Below are 25437 nucleotides of genomic sequence, written 5' to 3'. Positions count from 1 at the left end.
AGATTGTGATTTGTGAAGTATTTGTTGATGATATTATCTTTGGTGGAAATGACAAGATGGGTCATGAGTTTGCAGATGAGATGAAGAAAGAGTTTGAAATGTCACTCATATGGGAGATTAAATTCTTCATTGGACTACAGATCTAGTAGATGAAAGAAGGAATCTTTATCACTCAGTCCAAGTATGTCAAAGAGGTGTTGAAGACCTTTGGCATGGAAGATAGCAAACTGGTTGGTACTTCGATGGTGATTGGTTGTAAACTATCCAAAGAAGATGACTCAGCATTGGTTGATGAGAAAGAATACTGATCAATGATTGGTAAGTTGCATTATGTAGTGCATAGCATACTAGATATTGCACATGCAGTTGGCATTATTGCAAGATTCCAGAAAAGCCCAAGAGAATCCCACTTGGTTGTAGTCAAGTGGATTCTTAGGTATCTTAAGGGAACTCTCAGTCTACAGCAGAAGCAGAGTATGTTGTAGCTTTCATGAACTGCACTCAGACAATTTGGATGAAGCATGTATTAAATGGCTTCAAAGTTCCTATATCTAAACCGGTAAGTGTATTTTGTGACAATACCAGTGCAATTGATATCTCCAAGAATCCGGTTTTACATTCTAGAACCAAGCACTTTGAGCTTAAGTATCATTTCTTGAGGGAAAAGGTTCAAAATAAAGAGATTGAACTGGAATATGTTTCTAGTTAGGAGCAATTAGCAAACATGTTTACCAAGCCTCTCCCAAAGGCTACATTTATGTATTAAGAGGTGTACTAGGGGTGTTGCCCCTTTAGGAGGTAAACTAAAGGTATATGCTCCACATCAGTCAGGTATTGCATAGTCAAATTTTTCTATAGGATTGATGTGTTGAAGGATGCTACTCCTCAAGGGGAATAGCATAATGGAGTAGGGAAGCTTGTGCCTCCACTTTGGCATTGTTGTCAAAGGGGGAGAAGATGAGAAGCAGAGGAGATATCTACAGAAATTGGGGGAGAATGTAAGGAAGTTAAGTAGCGGAAACAACTTCCTACACTAACCTTGAGAGGAGGGTAATGCAAAACTTTTTCAGATCATTACAACAGTTACAGAAAATAGAAATAGATATAATAGCATTCATACCACAACACAATGATTTACGTGGGGAAAACCCTTTCGGGAGAAAAACCCCACCCTCCAAAACCAGCTCAATATTTTATTCAGCAATCAAAAACAAATTACAAAATACTTGCAGAGCAAGCTCTTTGCAGGAGTACCACTAATCAGAGATTCAGAGGCAACTCAATAGCCATAGGACTCTTACACACAACCTCTATCTCACACACCTCATAAATAGGAGATACAATACAAGAAACCATCAAACGGTATTACAAAACCATGGGCTAAAACCACCCAATAAGGTGTAGCCAACCTTATCTCCCTTCTAGATGCCCTATGACATGTTAAAACACACATCAACACGTGTCGCTCCCTTTTATAGCTCATTTATGTATTCGATACAAATTATTTTTTCCTATTTCAGGAGTACAAACTTCCGGAGGCCATAACTTGAGAACCGGGTGTCCGATTGACGAACCGTTTGAAGCGCCGGAAAGCTCGCGAAGTGCTCTATCACCTCGTAACCCGCTTCACCGATTATGGCCACTTTTCAGGGCATTTTGAAGCCTCTAAAGTCCCCAAAATTAAGTTTAAATATTTTATTGCACCCCTCCAAGATGAAAACTTTAATATCTTCAAAACTAGCTGTGACCTTGCGACGAAACTTTACCGGAATGCTTATCTAGCCAACCAGAAGCTTCAGGGAGAGTTTCGCACTATTTCGTGCTCAAATGAAAACTTACTATAAATAGTAACCTCACATAAATGCAAGGTTGAGACACCATTTTTCCCAACAAATCTCCCACTTGTCGAACACCTTGCAAGAGCCGAAGGGAATGTCAACACAATGAATCAATTGCTAGGGGCCATAAGGCCCATAGACTCTGAACACCATCTGAACTTTTCTGTGCTCACAGCCTTAGTTAAAGCATCTGCAACATTCATCAAAGTTTCCACCTTAACCAGCTTCACCCTACCATCTTCGACCATATCTCTAACAAAATGATACTGAACATCAATATGTTTGGTCCGGGCATGAAATGTCGGGTTCTTAGCTAGGCTAATTGCACTCTGACTGTCACAGTAAACTGTCACTGCACCTTGTTTTATTCCAATATCTGAACATAATCTCTTAAGCCAAATGGCCTCTTTACAAGCATGAGTAGCTGCCATATACTCTGCTTCAGTAGTGGATAAAGCAACCACAGCCTGTCGCTTACTCATCCAACTAATTGCACCACCAAACAAAGTAAACACATAAGCACTGGTGGATCTTCTGCTATCAATATCACCCGCCCAATCTGAATCCACATAACCATGGATATCAAGGGAAGTCATGTCTCCAACTGAATTACCATGATAACACAAAGAATACTCTGAAGTACCCTTCAAATATCTGAAGACTCTTTTGACTGCATCCCAATGAACTCTACCAGGATTAGACATATATCTAGAAAGTACTCCCACTGCTTGGGCAATGTCTGGTCTAGTACAGACCATAGCATACATCAAGCTTCCAACCGCACTTTGGTAAGGCACTCTGCTCATGTCTTCCATCTCCAATGGGGATGTAGGACAATCTGAAATAGATAGTTTCATTCCAACTGTAAAAGGAACACTCAATGGTCTACAATTCTGCATGTTGAACCTCTGTAACACTGAATTCACATACTTACTCTGGCCTAGCCATAGCTTTCTGTTCACCCTATCTCTTCTAATTTCCATCCCAAGGATGTGCTTTGCTGCACCAAGATCTTTCATTTCAAATTTAGCAGCGAGCTGAGACTTCAGTTCTGAAATCATACCTTTCCCTTTACCAATGAATAACATATCATTAACATACAATGCAATGAATAAGAAATGATCACCATAAGATTTATAATAAACACAGTGATCTGATTTAGAATGTTCAAATCCCAAACTCAACACATATGTATCAAATTTCTGGTACCACATCCTAGGACTTTGTTTGAGGCCATACAAAGATTTCTTCAATTTACAGACCAAATTTCTTTTGTCTTTCACCACATAGTGCTCTGGCTATGTCATATAAATATCTTCCTCCAAATCACCATGAAGGAAAGCAGTTTTCACATCCATTTGCTCAACCTCTAAATCATAAGCAGTAGGAATAGAAAGAAAAAATCTAATGGACGTCATTTTTGCAATAGGAGAAAATATCTCACCGTAATCAACACCCTCAACCTAAGAGTAGCCTTTTGCAACCAACCTTGCTTTATACTTCTCAATGCTTCCATCTGAACCAATCTTTTTCTTGAACACCCATTTACAACCAACAGGTTTTCGTCCTTCAGGCAATGGTACAAGATCCCATGTATCATTCTTTTTCAAAGCTGCCATTTCTTCCTCCATAGCAATCTTCCAGGATTCTGCATCATTCATACCTAATGCCTCTTCTATAGATTTTGGTTCATCCACACTAGTATTCAGAGCAAAAATACATCTCTAATCATCAGGTGAATACCTTTTAGGTGGTTGTCTATGTCTTGTAGACCTTCGAACAAGCTGAGTTGGAGGTTCTTCCTCCTCTTCTGAAGATTCAGAGCTAGACGAGCTCTCCTCAAATTCATGCCTATCTAGGGGTCTCGATTCAACTCTTTCAGGTGTAGAAGGAAGTTGAATCACATCTTCTTTTTTAGTCTGTTCTGGCTGCAATGTAACAGAAGGAGACTTAATTTCTCTAAAAATAACACTTCTACTGTGAATTACCTTTTGTGCAACAGGGTCCCAAAACTTGTATCCTTTCACACCATAACTATACCCGATGAAGATACATTTCAGAGCCTTGTTCTCCAACTTTGTTCGCTTCTCCTTTGGCACATGTGCATATGCCTCACAACCAAAAACTCTAAGATGTCTCAATGAAGGCTTGTGACCTGACCATGCTTCCATAGGCGTTTTATCAACAAGAGCTGATGTAGGAGACCTGTTAATCAGGTAGCAAGCAGTGGCAATAGCTTCAGCCCAAAACTTTTGTTCGAGACCAGCACCACTCAACATACTCCTAGCCTTCTCCATCAGTGTCCTGTTCATTCTTTCTGCAACTCCATTCTGCTGTGGAGAATACGGAGTTGTCTTCTGCCTGTTAATTCCACAGTCTTTACAGAATCTATCAAAATCATTAGAGCAAAACTCACCGCCATTATCAGTTCTCAAACATTTTATTTTCTTTCCAGTCTGCAACTCAACCATTGCTTTAAATTCTTTAAAACGACTAAAAACTTCAAATTTACTCTTTAGAAAATATACCCATGTCCTTCTACTAAAATCATCAATAAATGAAACATAATATGTGGATTTTCCAATCGAAGAGACATCTACTGGACCAAACACATCAGAATGGATAAGGTCCAAAACACCACAAGTTTTATGAGAACTCGAGTAAAACTGAACGCGGTTTTGTTTTCCATAAATGCAATGCTCACAGAAATCAAAGTCAAGATTACAGTCATTCAAACCTTCAACAAGATTTTTATTTTTCAAGGTCCTTAGACCCTTTTCTCCAATGTGGCCAAGTCTCTGGTGCCATAACATAGTCTTCTCTACAGGTAACTTTGCTTCAGACGAAAGTGCACCCTTAGGTACCCAAAAACCATTTCCATCTGCTGAAGGTGAAACCTTCAAATCTTCCAGTGAGGTATCCACAGATTTACTTTTTACAGAAGTGCTATTACACTCAACAGTGTATGCTTCAAGCTTATACAAAGTGCCAAACCTGACACCTCTAGCAACTACCATAGCACCCTTAATCATCTTACATCCTGTTTCAGAAAAGACTACCTGCACACCTGCATCTATTAGTTTGCTCACAGATAACAAGTTTCGTTTTAATCCAGGGATATGCAGCACACCATTAATCCCTTTTATTCTACCATCAGAAAACCTGATTCTAACTTTACCTCGACCAACAATGTCTAGAGGTGAATCATCACCCAAGTACACCTTACCTCCATTAAATCCTTCATATTCAGAAAACCAATCTCTATTGGAAGTCATATGAAAAGATGCACCTGAGTCAATTAGCCAGGCATCATTACCTGCATGAGTCGCCAAAGCCGCAATAAATGCATCGCCATCTTCCTTGTCGGACTCAGAATCAGAATCGAACTTTTTCTTTTTCTTCTTCTTTTCTTCTTTGCAGTCCTTACGGATGTGACCCGGTTTACCGCAATTCCAGCAAATGACTTTGGACTTTCCAGGAGATTTTGATCTCCCTTTGGATTTGGACTTGCCGCGCTTCTCATTCTTCTTGCCTTTCTCCTTAGGTCTTCCACGAACGGTTAGGGCTTCCTTTGAACTGATGGATACCTTCCTTCGCATCTCTTCACCGAGTAGGGCACCCACCACGTCTTCAGATTTCAAAACAACAGAAGTACTACCGATAGCCATAACAAGAGAATCCCACAAATCAGGCAAAGAACAAAGCAAGATCTGACATTTCTCCTCCTCATCCATCTTAACACCGACGGATACTAATTGAGCCACAATCATATTGAATGCTTCTAGGTGGTCTGCAATTCATCCACCCTCTTCCATCTTCAAGGAATACAATTTCTTTCTTAAGAAAATTTGATTTAATAAAGATTTCACTTGATACATCTCACCAAGCTTAGTCCATAGCTTCTTTGCAGAGTTTTCTTCATGGACATTGATTAGAACAGAGTCTGCCAGGCACAGTCTGATTAGACCCTTGGCTTTTCGGTCCATAACATCATACTGAGCTGCCGCAGTAGGATCTGAGGGCCTTTGGACATTCGCATCAACAACATCCCAAAGATCTCGATCTATTAGCAAATCTTCCATCTTCAGCTTCCACATCTCAAAATTACTTCCATTAAATTTCTCCACCTCTATTCTCCCTGACGAACTCGCCATCTGAATATTCCTGCAACAAGATCAAAAAGTGTCTTCTGCACAAGCTCCCACTCAAATCTGGATTAGTTCAAAAAACCCAACTGCCCACAATTGAAACCAAAGGTGATCAGGCTCTGATACCACTTGTAAGGAAGTTAAGTAGCGGAAACAACTTCCTACACTAACCTTGAGAGGAGGGTAATGCAAAACTTTTTCAGATCATTACAACAGTTACAAAAAATAGAAATAGATATAATAGCATTCATACCACAACACAATGATTTACGTGGGGAAAACCCTTTCGGGAGAAAAACCCCACCCTCCAAAACCAGCTCAATATTTTATTCAGCAATCAAAAACAAATTACAAAATACTTGCAGAGCAAGCTCTTCGCAGGAGTACCACTAATCAGAGATTCAGAGGCAACTCAATAGCCATAGGACTCTTACACACAACCTCTATCTCACACACCTCATAAATAGGAGATACAATACAAGAAACCATCAAACGGTATTACAAAACCATGGGCTAAAACCACCCAATAAGGTGTAGCCGACCTTATCTCCCTTCTAGATGCCCTATGACATGTTAAAACACACATCAACACGTGTCGCTCCCTTTTACAGCTCATTTATGTATTCGATACAAATTATTTTTTCCTATTTCAGGAGTACAAACTTCTGGAGGCCATAACTTGAGAACCGGGTGTCCGATTGACGAACCGTTTGAAGCACCGAAAAGCTCGCGAAGTGCTCTATCACCTTGTAACCCACTTTGCCGGTTACGGCCACTTTTCAGGGTGTTTTGGAGCCTCTAAAGTCCCCAAAATTAAGTTTAAATATTTTATTGCACCCCTCCAAGATGAAAACTTTAATATCTTCAAAACTAGCTGTGACCTTGCGATGAAACTTTACCGGAATGCTTATCTAGCCAACCAGAAGCTTCAGGGAGAGTTTCGCACTATTTCGTGCTCAAATGAAAACTTACTATAAATAGTAACCTCACATAAATGCAAGGTTGAGACACCATTTTTCCCAATAGAGAAGATGTGAAGCAAAGAGATATCTTTGTATATTGCCATTAATGCCAAAGGGGGAGATTGTTGGCATTATGTGAACTGGTATGAGGACATAATGACATTGTATGTTGTCATTGATGTCAATATGCTGAAGAGGTGAGAACCGGCATATGTGAGAACCAGTATAACATTGTGAACCAACATTTATGCCAAAGTGAAGCGATGTGTTTGTTCAAGGTGAACTGGCATATGGTTATGGGAACTGGCACATGGAAGCGTTGTATGAGTACTGGCTGGTAGTCTCAACTTTAGGGTTTCTGGTTGAAGTGGTTCAAGCCTATGTGGCTCAACTGGTGACTTTGTCTGATGAGTTAGCATGGTAATGAAGAATAGATCGTGTTGCCACGTAAGCCTTGTGTGCGTGAAGGATCTTGCATGAAGGAGATTGTTCCTATCTACCTCGGGAATGTGCAAAATCTGCAAACGGTGATAACATATGATGGGTTATTAGGTGGTATGAAATCGGTGGAAAATGGATGATGGAGATTAGATCAAGACTGTTGCATTTAATGCAGTGTGCTCAATGGTCAGGATTGAACTGTTTGAATTCCTTAACGTAATAGGTTTTAGGGTTTAGGGTTTATGCTACTGACCTATCTATTTTCCTATAAGGTCGATGTTGTGATTCTTTCTAAGGTTGTCAGCAAAAGTTGTGTGTGTGTATCCAAGAGAAGGGGTACTTGATTCTTGCCAGACCAAAAGGAGAGAAGTGATACCTACAGAGTGTAAGTGCAGAAGGTGAAGAGGAGCTTAAGTGGATCTGCATTGGCATTGAGTGTTGTTACCAGATCATTGTAATACCTATTGATCTCTACCCACCTCAATAGTTGGAAAATCCCTTAATAGTGTAGCTCTAACCGGCTTGCTGTAAAATATTTAACAGGGTTTAACCCTTAACCGGGTGATCCCTAATAGGATCGGTTCCTAATAGAACCTATTGTATCAGTCTTTAATAGGACAAGGCTCCTAACAGAGCAGACTTCTAAAGAGTTCAAAAATAAGCTTGTGGGTATTCATCCCCACTGTGGTTTTTCCCTGTTGGGTTTCCACGTGAAAAATATGTGTGTCATGTGTGATGTCTTCTTCATGTGATGCTTTGTTTTTTTCTATCAAATGGTGAACCTTGATGATCTAGTTGCTCATATGTATATCTTTGATGGTAGATTACTTGTTCATGTATTAGGGTGAAATGGAAATGAAGTGTTAGAGCATATGAGAAGATATGTATTAATCAGTTTATGCTTGTCTCAGTTATTTTGGGTTTTTACTGGTTGTACTTTGTTTTAGGACCTATGTTACTGTTTGTCTATCAATGCATAGTGTTTGCTAACAAACCAGTCTAAGAGTGTGTTTTTGTCTGTACTGATTCACCCCCCCCTCTCAGTACCGATTTGGTACTATTCTTTCATCATTGAGTTATCAATAACCATATGATGTCCTAACTGGTCGCATGGTATCCTAATGGATCATATGGTGTTCTAAGGGGTCGCATGGTGTCATAAGGGGTCATATGTTGTCATAACACATATGTTGTCCCATTATGACTCCACATGATCCCTTAGCACATCACATGACCCCTTAGGACCCTATGATATCCTAAGGGGTTGTATGGTATCCTAAGGGATCATATGGGGTCCTAAGGGTTCGTATGGTTTTATAAGGGGTTATATGGTGTCGTAACACATGTGTTGTCCCATTAGGACCCCACATGACCCCTAACTACACCATATGACCCCTTAGAACTCCACATGATCCCTTAGGACCATAATATATCATAAGGGGTCATATGGCATCTTAAGGGGTCATATGGTGTTCTAACACATGTGTGGCCCCATTAGGACCCCACATGACCCCTAATGACACCATATGATCCCTTAGGACCACATGATTTCCTAAGGGGTCATATGGTGTCCTAAGGGGTCATACGTTGTTCTAGCACATGTGTGGCCCCATTAGGACCCCACATGACCCCTAACTACATCATATGACCCCTTGGCACACCACATGACCCCTTAGTATACCATATGACCACTCTTTCTCTTCCTCCCCCCTCTATCTCCCTTCCTTTCCCATTCTCTCTCTCTCTCTCTCTCTCTCTCTCTCTCTCTCTCTCTCTCTCTCTCTTCCTTCCTTTTCCATCACCCTATTTTTACTATAAGTAGTGTGTATAGGTTTTTAACATAAGAAACATGTACGCATTATGGGAATATGAACATTGGTTTGTTGGGGTATTTTTAGGGACTAAATACATGAGCGGGTTAACTAAAATTAACTCATATGCATTTCTTTCACATAATTTTATTTGGTCAATAGCCTCAACGACCACAAAAGGACTTTTGAAACTCCTTGAAGGACCCACTGCAACTGATTATGTGGTTCTATGATAGTTTTATGTCAAAGTAAGTGAACATTTTGTTTTGTATGAGTTCAAAATATTGAATTGTTGTTCTAATTAGTTTATTCAATGTTATTTTGATTGTTTAATAGTTTTGATTATTAAAAATAATGATAATACTCATTTTTATGGTGATTTGATTGTATATGTTTTCATAACATATATGTGCAAAATGATTCTATTTAGGACAATAGTTATTAACGATGGGAAAGAACAAGCAAGGAACATCTGAACAATGAGAGGTTGAAAAGGTAAGACAGAGGCAGTGTATTAAGAGATTACATGAATTAAGAACAATGGGACAATAAGGTATGTCATCTACAACATCTCAATTAGATGTACCAAATGAACCTAATGCAATTGAAGAATAAATCACAATCAATAATCAAACAAATGATCAACATGCACCATCAATATTTGATTTACCAAATGAACCTAATACAATTGAAGAAGAGACCATGATCAATAATCAATCAAATGATGCATATGCACCAACTCAATTTGATTTACCAAATGAACCTAATGCAATTGAAGAAGAGACCACAATGAATAATCAATCAAATGATGAACATACACCACCACAATTTGATGCGATGAATGTACCTAATGCACGTAATGCACCAATATTAACACCTCCTAGAATTATTTGTAGAAAACCAAGTATCTAATTGATATCGATGAGAATATTTTGAATACAATGCCCGATAAATTATAGGAATGAATTTGTAGAAGAATGGTTAAAAGAATATGGCAACAATATTTTGAATACAAATCAAACTACAAGATGCCAATTAATTATTGAAATGATTAGAAATTTGAAATTTAGAGAGACAATGAAAATTATTGTCTTAAGACCATCTGAATATATTACTGAAAGAACTATTGTGAGAAATATTTTTGATTCATATTGAGAAATTGGTACAACATCATGTACTAAAGATTCTAAGGTTACTCGATGTGTTATTACATCAATCATAATGAACAATAAAATAAAAGAAGATCATTTAATAAGAAAAACAAGTAAGTCATTAAACATAAGTAGAACAACATTACGCAAAGCATTAGAGAGGTAGGAGAAAATAGAGGATCCTTACAATAATTCTCTTTGGGCATTCTTGGGTAGACTACCACACAAAGACAAGGTTGTTGTTGATGCACTAAGAACATTAATTGAACTTTTTTGGCATGACAACACAAGGGTGTCGCCCAGCCAAAGAGATGTTGTTAGAAGGTGAATTGGATCTATAAATCATATGAGCCACATGTCAAACACTATTTGGATATGAATCAAACAAAATTATATGAAAGATTCCTTCAAAAGTTTCCTCAAATGAGAATTAGTCAAATATTTTTTGAAATGGAAAAACCTTTTTATGTTAAAATTAATCATGTATGCACCATGTGTTGTTGGATGCATATTGAATTTTCCATACACTATGATATTTATCGTCATATACGTTGTACTTTGCACATTAACGATGTTTTGTAGTAATGCAGTATAAAAGCACCTCCTAAGTCACCAAGAGAATTTATTTCAAGTGTACTATGTAAAAGAGATGATGGTTGCAATTATTATAAGATGATGTGTTTAAAAGGTTCTTGTGTTACATGTGGTGGTTTGCAACATTTACCAATATGTGTACATTTGGAGAACACACATGAAATTGGTAAGAAACTAGTTTCTTTTGGAGAATACAAGACTTTTATATATGCGGTGAAAGATGGAAAAGAATTGAAGAGATGTGAGTTAGTGAAAAACGATATATGTGTAGCTGAATTTATGAAAATGTTTCAACAAAAACTAGTTTATGAGTACATAATGCATACACATAGAGCCTGGTGGTTAGATGAGTAATTCAAGTTATGTAAGGACACATTTCCTCTTGGTACCATTTTCTCTATTGTTTATTTTATTGAGAATTATACACTACAACCTCAAAATAAAGTTCAATCTGTGTATTACCATTCTATACAAGTTACTATTTTTGTACAAATAGCATTCATGCATGCAGATGATAGCATAGTGGAGGATAGAAAGGTTTTAAGAGAGTATCACTTCTATAGAAGTGATGATCATACTCATTTGTCAGAGTTTGTTCAAAGGTTCTTTAAAGTTTTCTATAGACATTTAAGAGAAAGAAACATAAGATACAACCAACACATAATATCATCGGATAATTGCACCTCACAATTCAAGAATGCAAGTATGTTCTATTGGTTGACTAGGATGCATGTGACAAGTGGTGTACAATATTTTTGGAATTTCATTGAGGCTGGACATGGAAAGGGAGAGCATGATGGCACAGGAGCATGCATAAAAAGATCCCTAGCTAGAGAAGAATTGAAGTGAGAAGGTTGTGCTAAGTTGATATATGCAACAACAATTGTGAAATGGTGTAACTCTATGATGGGACTAGGTAATGCGGGTATGTCTATAGTTCATAGATATTTTTGGTTGATCAATGAATCTAACATTGAAAATGTTGGCAATTGACACTCATCCACTTTAGTTGTGTTGTCATGGATGGAAACACAGACCATTTTGGGTTGGTCACTTAACTAGTACTCACCAGTATTCATTGTTTGGCAATCAACACCAACAGACAAAGGAAACCGACAAACTAGGAACCGATATATGAGGCCGACATAGGAGATTGATCTGGTAGGTCTACAAGGCAAGGATTAAGGCATTGGTCTCGAAGTTTAATGAATTCATTTTTGTCTAGGTCGACATGTAAATAAATCATAATATCATTATAAAATGACATAAGGCATTTATGTGTTTGGGAATGGTATTTAAGTCAATCCATTTAGGTTATTTTATAATGGAATGGAATATAGTGATGTGATATTGTGCGAGCGATCTTGATCGATAGAATGCAAATGTAATATTCTATAGTCGGTCTTGGATATTGGTTTAGATGTTTGGGAAACAAAGCTAGATACCAATAAGGGAGGACACAATGAAAACTGGTATAGACTATGCTTTAACTAAAACTCATCCAGCATAGAAGATGCACTTTCAAAGTTCATAATTTTGTTTGCAACTCCATAGTTGGTGTTTGTAGTCAGTGAGGCTCCTTTTATGATAAGTAGTGTGCTGGCCGCTATTGTAATATTTATTCATCTAGCCAGTGGATAGTTATTGTGGGTCACCAATCCCACTATGGTTTTTCCTCTTTGAGGTTTTCCACATATAAATATTTTTGTTTTGGTGTATGCTCTTGTGGTTGCTTCATTTCTATTTGTTGTTATATTCTTTTATGTTTACCAGTTACTGAATTGCATTGTTAATAAGGTTAAAATTGATTATACTGATAGAACACAGATTCACCCCCCACCCCCCCCCCCTCTCTCAATGTTCATGGATTCCAACAGAAAACTATCAATATTTTTGTAAAGTTGTAGGTTCGAATGACATGAACTCATTTAAAATTTCAAATGCAAGTTCACTAGTAATTTATACTAGACAGATTACATGTTTTTGCTCTTCATGTATGATTTTTTTGTGGGAAGAATGTGAATCACAAGAGTGGATTGACAAATGGTCTTGTAGACCATTGGTTCCCATTGATACATATCAAGTTCTCAAAGCACTGCAATTGAACCAAATGGAAGCATCAGTGGATTTCGACCATGTATCAGACCTAGTGGAACTAGGTGTTTTTTTTGATAATTTTTTTGCAGGAGTTTATCTGGCTCATTTTGTTACATCTCACATTATTTTTGGTATTGAGTACCCAATAGGGTCTATTGTTGTGATAGGGACATGGCTTAGAAGATACCCTATCAATAATTCTAATTTTTGGTTGTTCGAGGACTTTAAAACACAGACATATTCTTCAATTCTCCAACCTTGTCATTGCAACAAATATTCAATTGATTAAGTATCACGGTAGACCTCATAACAAGAATTTATGGAAACTTAGTGAATCTAACCATGAGGAAATACTTGACAGAATAAGGGTTAGGGTCGATCCAACAGGCTCACTTGATTGATTTGAGGTCATCTACAAGTTTTCAATGTGTTGGAGCATTACAATGATTCTATAGTTTAGAGTGGAATGATTTTGAGAAATTTATATATATTGTTGGTGAATTGTTCTATATTTATTTTTTGTATATATAAATGCCCATGACCTAATTTGTGCATATTTAGAGGAAAAATTTGTATATTTAAATGGCCATGACCTAATTTGTGCATATTTAGATGCCAAATTTTGTATATTTAAACGACCATAAGCTAAATTGTGCATATTTAAATGCCAAATTATATAGAAATGGCCATGAGCATATTTGTAAATAATTTTTTTGTACTTTTAAATAGGCATGAACTGATCTATTAATATTTAGAGGCAAATTTTTGTATAGTTTGATTATAAATGCATAAATGGAATTTTGTGATGCATTTTGTATTTATGATTATACTTTAAATTTTGTATGACTATTAATGAGTACATGACCTAATTTTGTTTACACACCAACTGAAAAAATGCTACCTTGTGAAAATGGCTATGAGTCTTCAAAATCCGAGATAGATCATTGTAAATGGGCCTAACATGAACCTATAGCTTTAAATAGATCATTCGTATGCATCCTGGATTCCGAGAAATAGTCTATCAAAGTTTGACAATTTTTTGGACTTAAGGCACTTAAGAGATGGCACTGATAGGGTATGGCTTTGGATGTTTCAGAAAGTTGGGAGGCACAACAAGAGCATGCCTACCATAAACATGCCCACTCGGATGTGCTCATGGTGGTAGTTCATTCCCATGATGAACATAATGAAATTGAGCCTATCTTGTAATCTTGCATTGCATGCATCTAACGGTTTTCACACCAACAAAAAAAATGCTACCCTATGAAAATGGCTTTGAGTCTTCAAAATATGAGATAGGTCATTGTAGATGGGCCTGACATGAACCTATAGCTTCAAACAGATCATTCGTATTCATCTTGGATTATGAGAAACAATCTGTCAAAGTGACAATCTTTTGGACTTAGGGCACTTGAGAGTTGGCATTAGTAGGGTATGGCTTCAGACGTTCCGATGAGTTGGGAGGCACAAAAGGAGCATGCCTACCATAAGCCTACCCACTTGGACACACTCATGGTGGTACTTTTTGCCCATGATGAATGGAATAAAAGTTATCCTATCTTGCAACCTTGCATTGCATGCATCTGATAATTTTCGCACCAACTGAAAAAATGCTACCTTGTGAAAATGGCTCCGATTCTTCAAAATTTAAGGTAGGTCACTGTAGATGGGACTAACATGAACCCTCTTCAAACAAATCATTCATATGCATCATGGATTCCAAGAAATAGTCCATCAAAGTTTGACATTTTTTTGGACTTAGGGCACTTGAGAGATGGCACCGATAGGGTATGGCTCCGATAGGGTATGGCTCCGAATGTTCCGACGAGTTGGGAGGAACAACATGAGGTTTCCTACCATAAACCTTCCTACCCATACATGCTCATGGTGGTAGTTTATTCCCACAACGAACAAAATGAAAGTTAGCCTATCTTGCAACCTTACATTGCATGCATCTGACGGTATGCACATAATTTTTAAAGAAATTGTAATATATCCTAAAGTATTGGGTGAAAATTGATGAAACTAAGTGAAAATGAAACTTGATTCACATATCTAACATTTCCAACAAGTCTTGGGTCTTTATTTGAACTGTACAATCCACACAATGTGAAAGAGCAACAATATTGCAATAAAGCACATAGAAGTAGTCTCCAAATTGATTCCAACTTTATTCAAAACTTCAATACAATGTTTTTCAACCCTTGGGTCATGTTGAAGATGCCTATTTTTTACCACACAAGTGGTTTCTATCATTTGACCCCAAACTTTGACAATTTTGACAATAACTGAACAACTGTTACATCTTTTATCCAAATGACTTCAAACTTTCACAAATGACTCCAAATGATCATTAATGGTCCCAGATTACCTTATTTAGATGAAAAAACACAAAAAAGACAAAAAAAAAAATTTGACCATTGTGAGCATGAGGGTGCTCTCGCACCACTCACATTGAGAGATATAAAGGAAAGGAATCAAAAGCATCCAGTGATCATTACCATGGATCAAATGTGATCATAATTATATTTGGTCTTTGTAAACTTTAAGGGAGCCTATTCTATTTGATCTCTATGCGCTTTGGTTACATTCACATCCTCTTCTTCTTAAAACCGAAGTAATAACAAAGGTTGACACTTGCATTAACAAATATTGACACTAAGTTAATAAGAAATAATTTAACAATGCATGTATCGAGTGGATACTTTGATTATGCTTTGTGTCTTCATGCATTCATGTGAATACTTCCTATGTGAATGAGTTACTTTTTTCTTGAGTGTATTCATATGTCTTATGTATTCATGTGATCGCTTCTTGCCTGATACGTTTTCAACATATGTCTTTATGTGCCTCATGATTGATTTGTCTTCATCATGTAAATATACGCAAATGCAATATACATCTTACAAGATTTGGATGCACATCAATGATAAAGTTGTCAAACAAATTCCATGTAATCATCATGACTCATACCACTATGTAGAGACTATTATAAAAAATAAATTATATTGGATTCTAATTTGATAAATCCACAATATGCTATAATTGGATCACATTTCAATTGTAAATATTTAAGTTTCAAATTAAAAAGACATCCACACAATGAACAAATTGGATCCAATATCAACATTTATATGTATAAAAATGCACAATGATTGTGTATGTATACAAATATGGCATATATGCCAAGTCAATAAAAGTTTGACAAAAATGTGGGATATGCCATGTCCAGATCGATATACAATAAAAATGTAGAATATATAGATATATTGGTCCTTCGATGACCACAACTAACACTATATGATCTTATAGCTGTGGCGGATCATCAAAATCAAGCCTCTTTGATATAGTATGCGGCTCTCTAGATGCTTGCACAACCACAATTCAAAAGCCAAGTTAAAATCCTTTTGTAAAAAATAGTTCACAATTATCAACATAACAATACATTCAACTATAATCTCTTTGCAATTGAATCATAGATTACCTCATGTGTTGATCTAAGATCAACTATCTTTTCTCCCCTTACCTTGTTAATCTTAAGAGTCCTTTTAAATTGGTACTTTAGAGGATCCATGTTATGGCCAAACTGCAAAGGGGCCTATTGCAAGTTAAATATAATTAATACAAGGTAATAACATATATAGATGGCCACGTATATCAAAGGCAGGCTGAGTCACCACTACCACAAGGGATGGATTTATGATGACAGTACAGACATCAGGAATGATTACTCCCTAATTATTACCCGGACGGAGCCAACTAGCGATGGGGAAATGTCAAATCACATTGGATTGAGTGAAGGTTCACACTTTCCGAGTAGATTTTTTGTTTTTGATATCTACTTGGACTTAAGAGATAATAATCACTCTGATTATTACGTCCTCTTAATCCAACTTCAGCACAATTATTTTATCAACTTCACCTTAAGCTTGCCTCCACTCTATGTTTTTTTTTTCTGAAAGTCACTTTCAATCTATTAAGCTGGAGGATTCAAGAATGGGGGGGGACAGGCTTAGACTAGAACCCAATAAAGTGGATGAGTTCAACGCTAAACCAGCAGCGTGGTTTGTCTTCTTGGAAGGAAGCAATGACAAATTCATGGAGAGCATGAAGGGAAATGACGAAAGACTATCCAGACAATTTGTGACTTCCTGGGAAGACAGAAGGGTAACCATGGGGGGAATCTCTTTCGAAATCAATGAAGAGGCTATAGCACAGGCGATGGGTCTTTCTATGGAGGGAAGGAAATGGAAAAAATAGAGTCGTATTGTAGATTCCACTAGCCTTAACCAGTTCTTCCGCCAGGGCAAAAACTCGGTCAAGAGGGTAGGCGGCTTCAACAGGGAGGAGCTCCCTTACCCATGGGATGAGGTCCGCTATATCATGATGAAGTATTTTACGCTGGAGGGAAGCAAATTGAAGGTGGCAGAGTCCAAGATGCATGATGTTTCCAAATTTTCTCTGAATGTTATGCAATGCTCGACTACTACTCTGTGCCTCATGCAGGAAAGCACAACCAAAGGGAAAGGCAAGGAGGATAAGGACTACAAATCCCTATTCAAATTCCTCACTAAGGAATGGGCTAGAAAGTTTCTCCCTAAGAAGAGCCATGGGAAAAAGAAATAATTTTTTGCATGTGGAGGATTTCTGGGTTTTTGTCTATATCTAGTAGTCGTTGGATGGATAAGGCTAGTTTATGCTTTTGTTTATACTTCTTTGTTTATTGTCCTACGTGGCAAATGGCTAAAACTCTGATTAGTATTACTTTATCACTAATAAACTCTCGTAGAATGATTTTTGTTTTTGATAGAGGCAAAAGGCTGCTACTATGTTGATTATATGTGAATAGTGGTTCTACCACTGACCTTCTAATTGTTCCTATGGGTCATCCCCCTCATTTTTGGCTGCTTTTAATATCAAAAACATATATAGATCAAAAACACTAAAAATCTACAATATATAGAAAAAAAGCATACTGAATATTGAGATTGTTGGATACAGTTGAGAAGTTAGCTAGAATAATGTGTTGGCATTGATGTCAACATATTCTCTGTGTGTTTCAGTGTTGTAGTTAGATTAAATGAGTTGGTTTGGCTAGTGTGTTATAGATGATTTCTTGCAGATTAAAGGGTTTTGAGATAAGTATCTCTAGTTGATTTAGCTAAAGTTTTAGAGGTCTACATGAATATTTGATTGAGTTATGAGATACGGTATTGCAATTGGTTTTGAAGTTGTTTGTGTTGATCAATGTTCTAGATTATGCTCCGCATTGCTGTGCATTGCAATATCTTGGTTTTTCAATTTGGCAAAGTGTTTGGGATATTCATATGTGTCCTCAATTCATATGGTTTGTGATTTAGAGGTCTGCAAGTGAATCTTTTAGTTTAACAGTCAGTTCAGTAAGTGTTCTTGAAATCCGGTATAATGATGATGAAGATTCTAGTAAGTGGTGATGTTGCGATTATTGATGTGGTAACTATTACTACTTATCAAGTTCCCATTAGTTTTATGTTCAAAGTTATTCTATATACTCTAGTTGGTTATCTCTACTGAAATATTCAGTCGGTATGGACAATCTAGTCGGTTATATAAGAAAGTATTCACAAAGCCCAGTATGCACCGAGCTATCTATCGAGTATCATTCCATGTCTACCGAGCAGAAAAGATGATACATCGAGTTGATATACATCGAGTGAAACGTGTTACTAGATTCATTGAACCTGGACATACATATGGAAATGTGTTACAAGATCAAGGAACATAGAACCGTTATCACATTGGAAATTGCACTTAAAGATTGTGTATGATTTCGAGGTCATCTAACCAATGAAATATTTTGCATGGTTATTCATTCGATAAAACATGTTTGTAAGATCGAAGCAATGAATGGATCACTGACATAAGAGATCTATTTATACAACATGGATTGAGATCAAAAAATACATGTAACATGACAGAAAGGAAGATATAGAAATATATGAAGCAAGACATGTGAAAGCACTAAGTGTTATGATTGTTACAGAGACACAAAGGTCACCGAGAAGGATTTTAGAGAACAGTCAAAGAACAGAGTAAACAAAAGGGTTTACCAAGTTACTATATGGGTTACCGAGGTATGCTATAAGCAAGGTAATCTTATTTTGAGCACATAGAATCTGCTATAACATTCTAGATGTAAAGTTGCAGATAGTTGTAAAGATTTTATTGAAAATTTTGAAGTTGTAAGAGAAACCTTTAATAGGGTAAAAGACTCTAATCAAGTCTATAAATTGTAAAGCCTCTAACCAGGTGCAACATTTAGACTAAGTGTTGTAAAATCCTTTAGCAAGGTAGATATAATAGATCTTGATACTCCTAATAGGATAAGCTATCAGAAATAGCTAAACATGTAGCTCTAACTGAGCAACCTTTATTATTGCAGTAGTGAAGTTGTGGGTGCCATCCCCACCACAGTTTTTCTCTCTAACCAAGAGTTTCTGTGTAACCAAAATATATGTGTTATGGAGTGAATCATGTATGATTGTTATTTATTTGTTTTCACTTTATGTTATGTTACAACAGTTTTTGGTTTATGCATAACAGTAAAGATATTGTTAAGAAAAGGATTTGAAGTACTGATTCACCCCTCCCCTCTCAGTACATTAGCTTTCCATATTGGGCCTAACAATTGGTATTAGAGCTTCAATCATGGAAAAGGGTTTAACTACCTAAAGAGAAAGATATTATCAATGGAAGGCTATAAACAATCTTGGAGGATTGTTTATCTGCAAGAAGAGTTGAATCATGCTAATCAAGTGATTGTAGACATGCAAAGGCAAATGCAAAAATCTCTGAAAGTGAGAAGAAGATTATCTGATGATTTGCAGGACTCTCAAGAGTTAGTGGAACAGATTGAGACATCATCTGAGAACAGTATATCTGAAGAGACTGGAGAAATGATTGGAGTATTGAAAGAAAAGAACAAAGCACTGGCCGATCAACTAAAAGCAATGAAAAAAGAACATGAACATTTCATCACACATATGCTTGAAAAACTTGATGCATTGAGGACAGTCGAGGATAAAATAAGAGATCGAGAAAGAGAGAAACAACAACATGAAGTCTTAGTATATGATAAGAATGATGAAATCACAAGGTTGACTAGGATTCAACAAAACCTATCAGATCAACTAGGTTATGCACATCATGAAGCAAATCTGAAAGATGATGAGAATCAAACATTGAAACTTGAAGTATCAAGGTTGACCAATGAACTTGAAATAGAAAAGAAATCCAAAGAAACACTGAAGAAGAGTTATGAAGCATCAAAGATGTTGGATGAGCAATTGAATACAAGATGACCCAACAAAGATGCAGGACTCGGTTACAAAGGAAAAGAGTCTACCAAGAAGGGAATCCATACTACCGAGAGAGGAGAATCATCAAAGAAAGCTAGAATCAAGAAGAACATCAAAAGAAATAATCCTATTTGCAACTACTGTGGAAATCAAGGTCATACTGCGAACATGTGCCAAATCAAAAAAGGTAAACAATCGAATGTCACTAAGTCCAATGGTTATTGTTACAATTGCAATAAATATGGTCACACATCTAATCAATGTAGGACAAAGTCTGCTAGCAAAAATAAGAAGGCAAAATTCAAAGGGTTTTGTAAAAACTACAATAGATATGGACATAGTACCAATAAGTGTTGGTATAAGAAAAAGAACTATATGTGGTATGCACACCAAGCAAATACTGGAAGCTACCGAACCCACAGAGATCTTAACTGACAATATGCTACAATACCATGGGATCACAATACAAGGATATGGTGTGAATGTTATGGAAGATATGGACATATAAGTGCCAACTGCATTATAAGGTTGGAATGAACAACCGAAGATCATGGAGAAATCCTAGTATGGCATGTTTTCATTGTCACAAAGTTGGACATTTGGCTGGAGATTGCAGAGATCAACCTAGAAAAGACACTGAGGAAATAAAAGAAAAATTAAAGATGATTTGGAAAAAGAAGAAAATTGTGTCAAATGAAGAAAGCACCTTACCTACCGAGTTAGGTGCTCCTATTCCAAATTAATTAGTAAAGGTATGAAGGGACTGCATTCTCTCAAGGTTAAATCTTAATAGTTCCTACTTTATTATGCACTTAATTCAAAATCTGCATAGTTAAGATGTAGTAGTAAGTTTGAAATTCTATCAAAGTCTTTTGGAGCACTATACAGGAAACCCGTCAAGTCGGTGAATACAGGAAGCCTGTCAAGTCGGTAAATGAAGGAAGTTTGGTTACCCAGTTAAAGCGCAAAAAAAGGAAAGAAAGTGTAGTGGAACCGAGTGCATTTAATGTTTTTGACCTAACCTACATGGAGCCCAATAAGGTATATTGTGTACTTAAAGCATTTTCGCGGTCATTTTTCACTTACCAAGTTTTCGAGAGAATAGAGCAAAGCGAATATAAGGCGATCAGACCTCCTACAAAGAAAAATTAAAGGTATTTACATTAATCTCAATGCATTGTTAAGCTGGTTTACTGATCTTATCAAGTTATTATTATCTGCTAAGTGTGAAGCATCTGCCATTTGATAATCCTCAAACCCTAAGGATCTTTTGTTAGTTTTTATCTGAAATCTACAAATGGCACCTAAGATCCAAGATCCCATTATTGTTAAGAATGTTGAAAAAACCTCATGAAAATACTCTTTAACTCCCAAAGTTGCATCTGAACTGGATGACAAAACCACATTTTAGCTCATCCTAGATAGAGTGTTATTAGTCGAGGATGTGAGATTCTTCACCAAATGTCAAGTTGAAGAACTCAGTCACGTTGAAATCAAAGACACATATGATGAATTGTGCACCGATGGTAAATTGGATAGAAAGTATGAGCACATTAAGATCAAGGGATTAACTGAAGCCCTAACCTATCCCCATGTGTTCAAACCCCAGTGGGTCAAGTTTGTTCTGAGTAGAGTTCATGATGACTTCAAGTGGCTAGAAGAGCAATTGTTTAAGATTACCAAGGAAACCATTCATTTGATTACCGGTTACCCTATTTATGATCATGCCCAAGCTCAAAAAATGATATCACAGAAGGAATTGATCAGTTTAACTGAAGTAGAATCAGATTGCAGAGGACTGAAATTGAACAATGTCACTGATGCAAAACTAAAATTTTCCATTAGAGTAATAGGTTACTGTTTCTTCCAATCGGCAAGGGAAAACAGTGTACCCTATGCAGCAGTAGACTTAGCATACAAAATTGTGAAGAAAGGCATGAAAATTGATCTATGTGAGTTGTTGCTGAAAAACTTGTTTGAGAATCTGAATGCCATCAGGAAGCTAAAGAAGAACAACTCGGCTAATACACTAAAGTTTGGATCACTACTTGTATGCATGTTTTTCTATTTCAAAAAATCCTTTCCATCAATCGGTAAAGTTGTTTGGGAACTACACCGACCAATCACCCATCAGATCAATGACTTCATCAAGAAGCTACGTGATAATTTTAATGATATTATGGATCATTACTTCAGTAAGTTTCAAGAGAAAATGCATAATAGGTACCAGATTCCACCCAAGATAGTGAAGAAATACAAAGATGACATATGTTTTGAAGTAGACACTGATTATTGTTACGTGAATGCTATGGAACCAAGAACTCAATATTTGCCACCTATGGGTTACGAGATTGATTTTGACATCACACAACAACAAATAGATGCATTTCTTACATTACCAAGGCATGCTACCGAGCTCAGGTATGGAACCTATGAAGAATTGAAAGAAAAAGTAAAAATGAGCATTATAGTACCCAAAGCTACAAGAAAGGAAACAAAGATGATAAAGGCATTATCGGAGAAATTCAGAGAAGATTCTTACTCCACACCCGTCAAAGGCACTATAGCCATTACCGAAGAGGAATCTGAAGCCCAAGAGGTAGCTATAACACTAAGCACCGAATTACCTAAGGGAAAAGTGTTGAAAAGAAAGAAACAGGATACATCAAATGCCTCACCGACTCCTCTAGCAAAGCGACCTAACACAAGAGCATCTACAACTTCACCAAGTAAGAAAACAAAGAGTGTTATTATTCCCAAGGTAACAAAAACTTACAAGAAATCTACTCAGAGACTCATTTTGGCAAAAGAGTCTAGTGATACCGAATTTGAGGATGCAAGCAAATTTCAGATTATCAAAAGCAAGAAGGTAAATGTACATAGTGATGAAAATTTTTGTACTAAACTGAAGGAATATGATGGATTTGGAGGATCGAGATATGTTAAATATGAATCCAGAAATGATGATGAAAAGAGACAAATTGAAGAAGCTGTCATCTGCACACTTTTGAAATTCTGATCGGTCCCATTAGAAGTCTCTAATTCTCTTCCAAAAGAATTATATGCACATATTGATAACAGGTGGCAATATCCCCTAGACTCGGAGAAATAGATCAGAGAAAGAAGTCTGGTACATCTCTTTCCTGACATGTCGATAGTTGAAATAAAAGAACATCTGACAAACTACCACACAAAGTTCCTCATCAAACAAAAAGCCTTGAAACTGATGAATGGTTTGTATATTGAAGTGGAAAATGAGACAAAAGAAAAGTGGTAGAAAATCTTTAGAAATGAGGATGTCAGTGAACAAGCTGAAGTTGAAATAGTTGATGTCACTAAGCAAGATCCTGATGTTACTGAGCAAGACCCTGCTAACACCATTCAAATAGATGAAGATATCATGGATACAGAGGCACCGTAACAGGAAATGATAGAAGGCAATGCATATGCAAAACTTGTATCCAGTGAATCAGTCTTGGAACAAGTTCAGCCTTATCCACTGGTCAATCAACTTGTCTCAACCGAAGCCCCTTAGGATATGGATCAAGGCACCGAAGGTCACAAGTCTACAGCAGGAGAAGGTACTACTCAAGAACAGACCTCTCAAGCACCTTCTAGCACTGATAATGTTGCAACCGAGACACCAAGTACCGAGACACCAAAGGACACTACAGAGGCTAAAGAAACCGACCAAAGTGTTGCCTCTACCAAGCAACCTACCGGGGTCATCAAGCCTCACAAGCCATTGTCTTAGTTCAATTGGTGAAAGGAAAAGAAAAGAAGATGAAAAAGCATAGTTTCAAAGTAGATTTGTCAAAACCAATAGTGTTGCCCAATGTAGACATCTCAAAATTAAAAGGGCAAGCACTCGTTGATTTCAGTGAACTATGCAAAGCAAAGGCTAAACAAGAGAAGCAAATGGCCATACAAAAGAAAAATAAAGTACTTCAGAAGGTGAAAGAACTCTTAATAGATATGCTACTTGAAGGTACAATAACCAAAGATGCAGCCATCCAGATTCAACTAGATGAACTCCTAACCAAGATAGAGACATCTAGAGTAGATGCATCTGAATATTTGAGCAAGCTAAAAGACAAAGAGCTCACTACAAAAATGATAGAAGAGGTACAGAAAGCTATAGCTATTGGCAAAGTTAAACTTGTCAAATTTATTGCTGAGTTGTCCCCTCAACTCAAGCACATTCTTTATTTATTTCAGAAACTCTATACATTTCCTTTATTCATTAAAGACATCAAAAATAAAACAGAAGCAATTGAGAAAGAGATCACCGATCTCTCAAATAAGTTGACTACATAGCCCAATTCAGTTCAGAATTTCTATACAAAGTTACAATAGCTCATGGCTCAACAATTGGACCTAAGAAATGAAGAACACAAGATCAGGATGGACATAATGATACTTCAGACATTATTCCTTCCTCATCTTTCATCTATCCAAGAACAGATCAACCGAGCCACATACTTATCTACTACACAAGAGGGAAGCACTTTAGATGGCTTAATATCATTATGGGCTGATATTCAAGCGTATAACTCTTTAATGGACAGTGTAAAGGATGCCCTCTCTGTCACTCTCACCGAAGCACGGACAAAGAACAAATCCATTTTTGACCAGTTGCCACCACCGAATGGTAACTAAATTTTGATGATTTTCAAAAAGGGGGAGTGATATAGTATTAAAAGCATCAAAGTATAGTATCAAACAAAAGGAGTGTGGTATACATGGGGAGTATGCTGAGTAGAGTAAGCAGAGTATCCAAGAGCAGTGAACCGAGTAGTGAATAGAATAGTAAGCAAAGAACAAGAGCAGCACACTAATCATTGATCACCAAGCATACAAAATCAGAGTTTTGTACAGTATATTGATAAGGGGAGTATATCTGAATATACTATTTCATTGACTAATGTATATACTGTCAGTTTAGTCAAATTTTGCAAGTATATAGATTTTTGAGTTATAACTTTGAAAGTAGTTTTTGTCAAACATCTCAACTAATGTCAAAAGGGGAGATTGTTACTACTTATCAAGTTGCCATTA

The sequence above is a fragment of the Cryptomeria japonica genome, chromosome 6, assembly GCF_030272615.1.
Source record: "Cryptomeria japonica chromosome 6, Sugi_1.0, whole genome shotgun sequence".
NCBI classification, from domain to species: Eukaryota; Viridiplantae; Streptophyta; class Pinopsida; order Cupressales; family Cupressaceae; genus Cryptomeria; species Cryptomeria japonica.
This window is presented reverse-complemented; position numbering follows the sequence as displayed.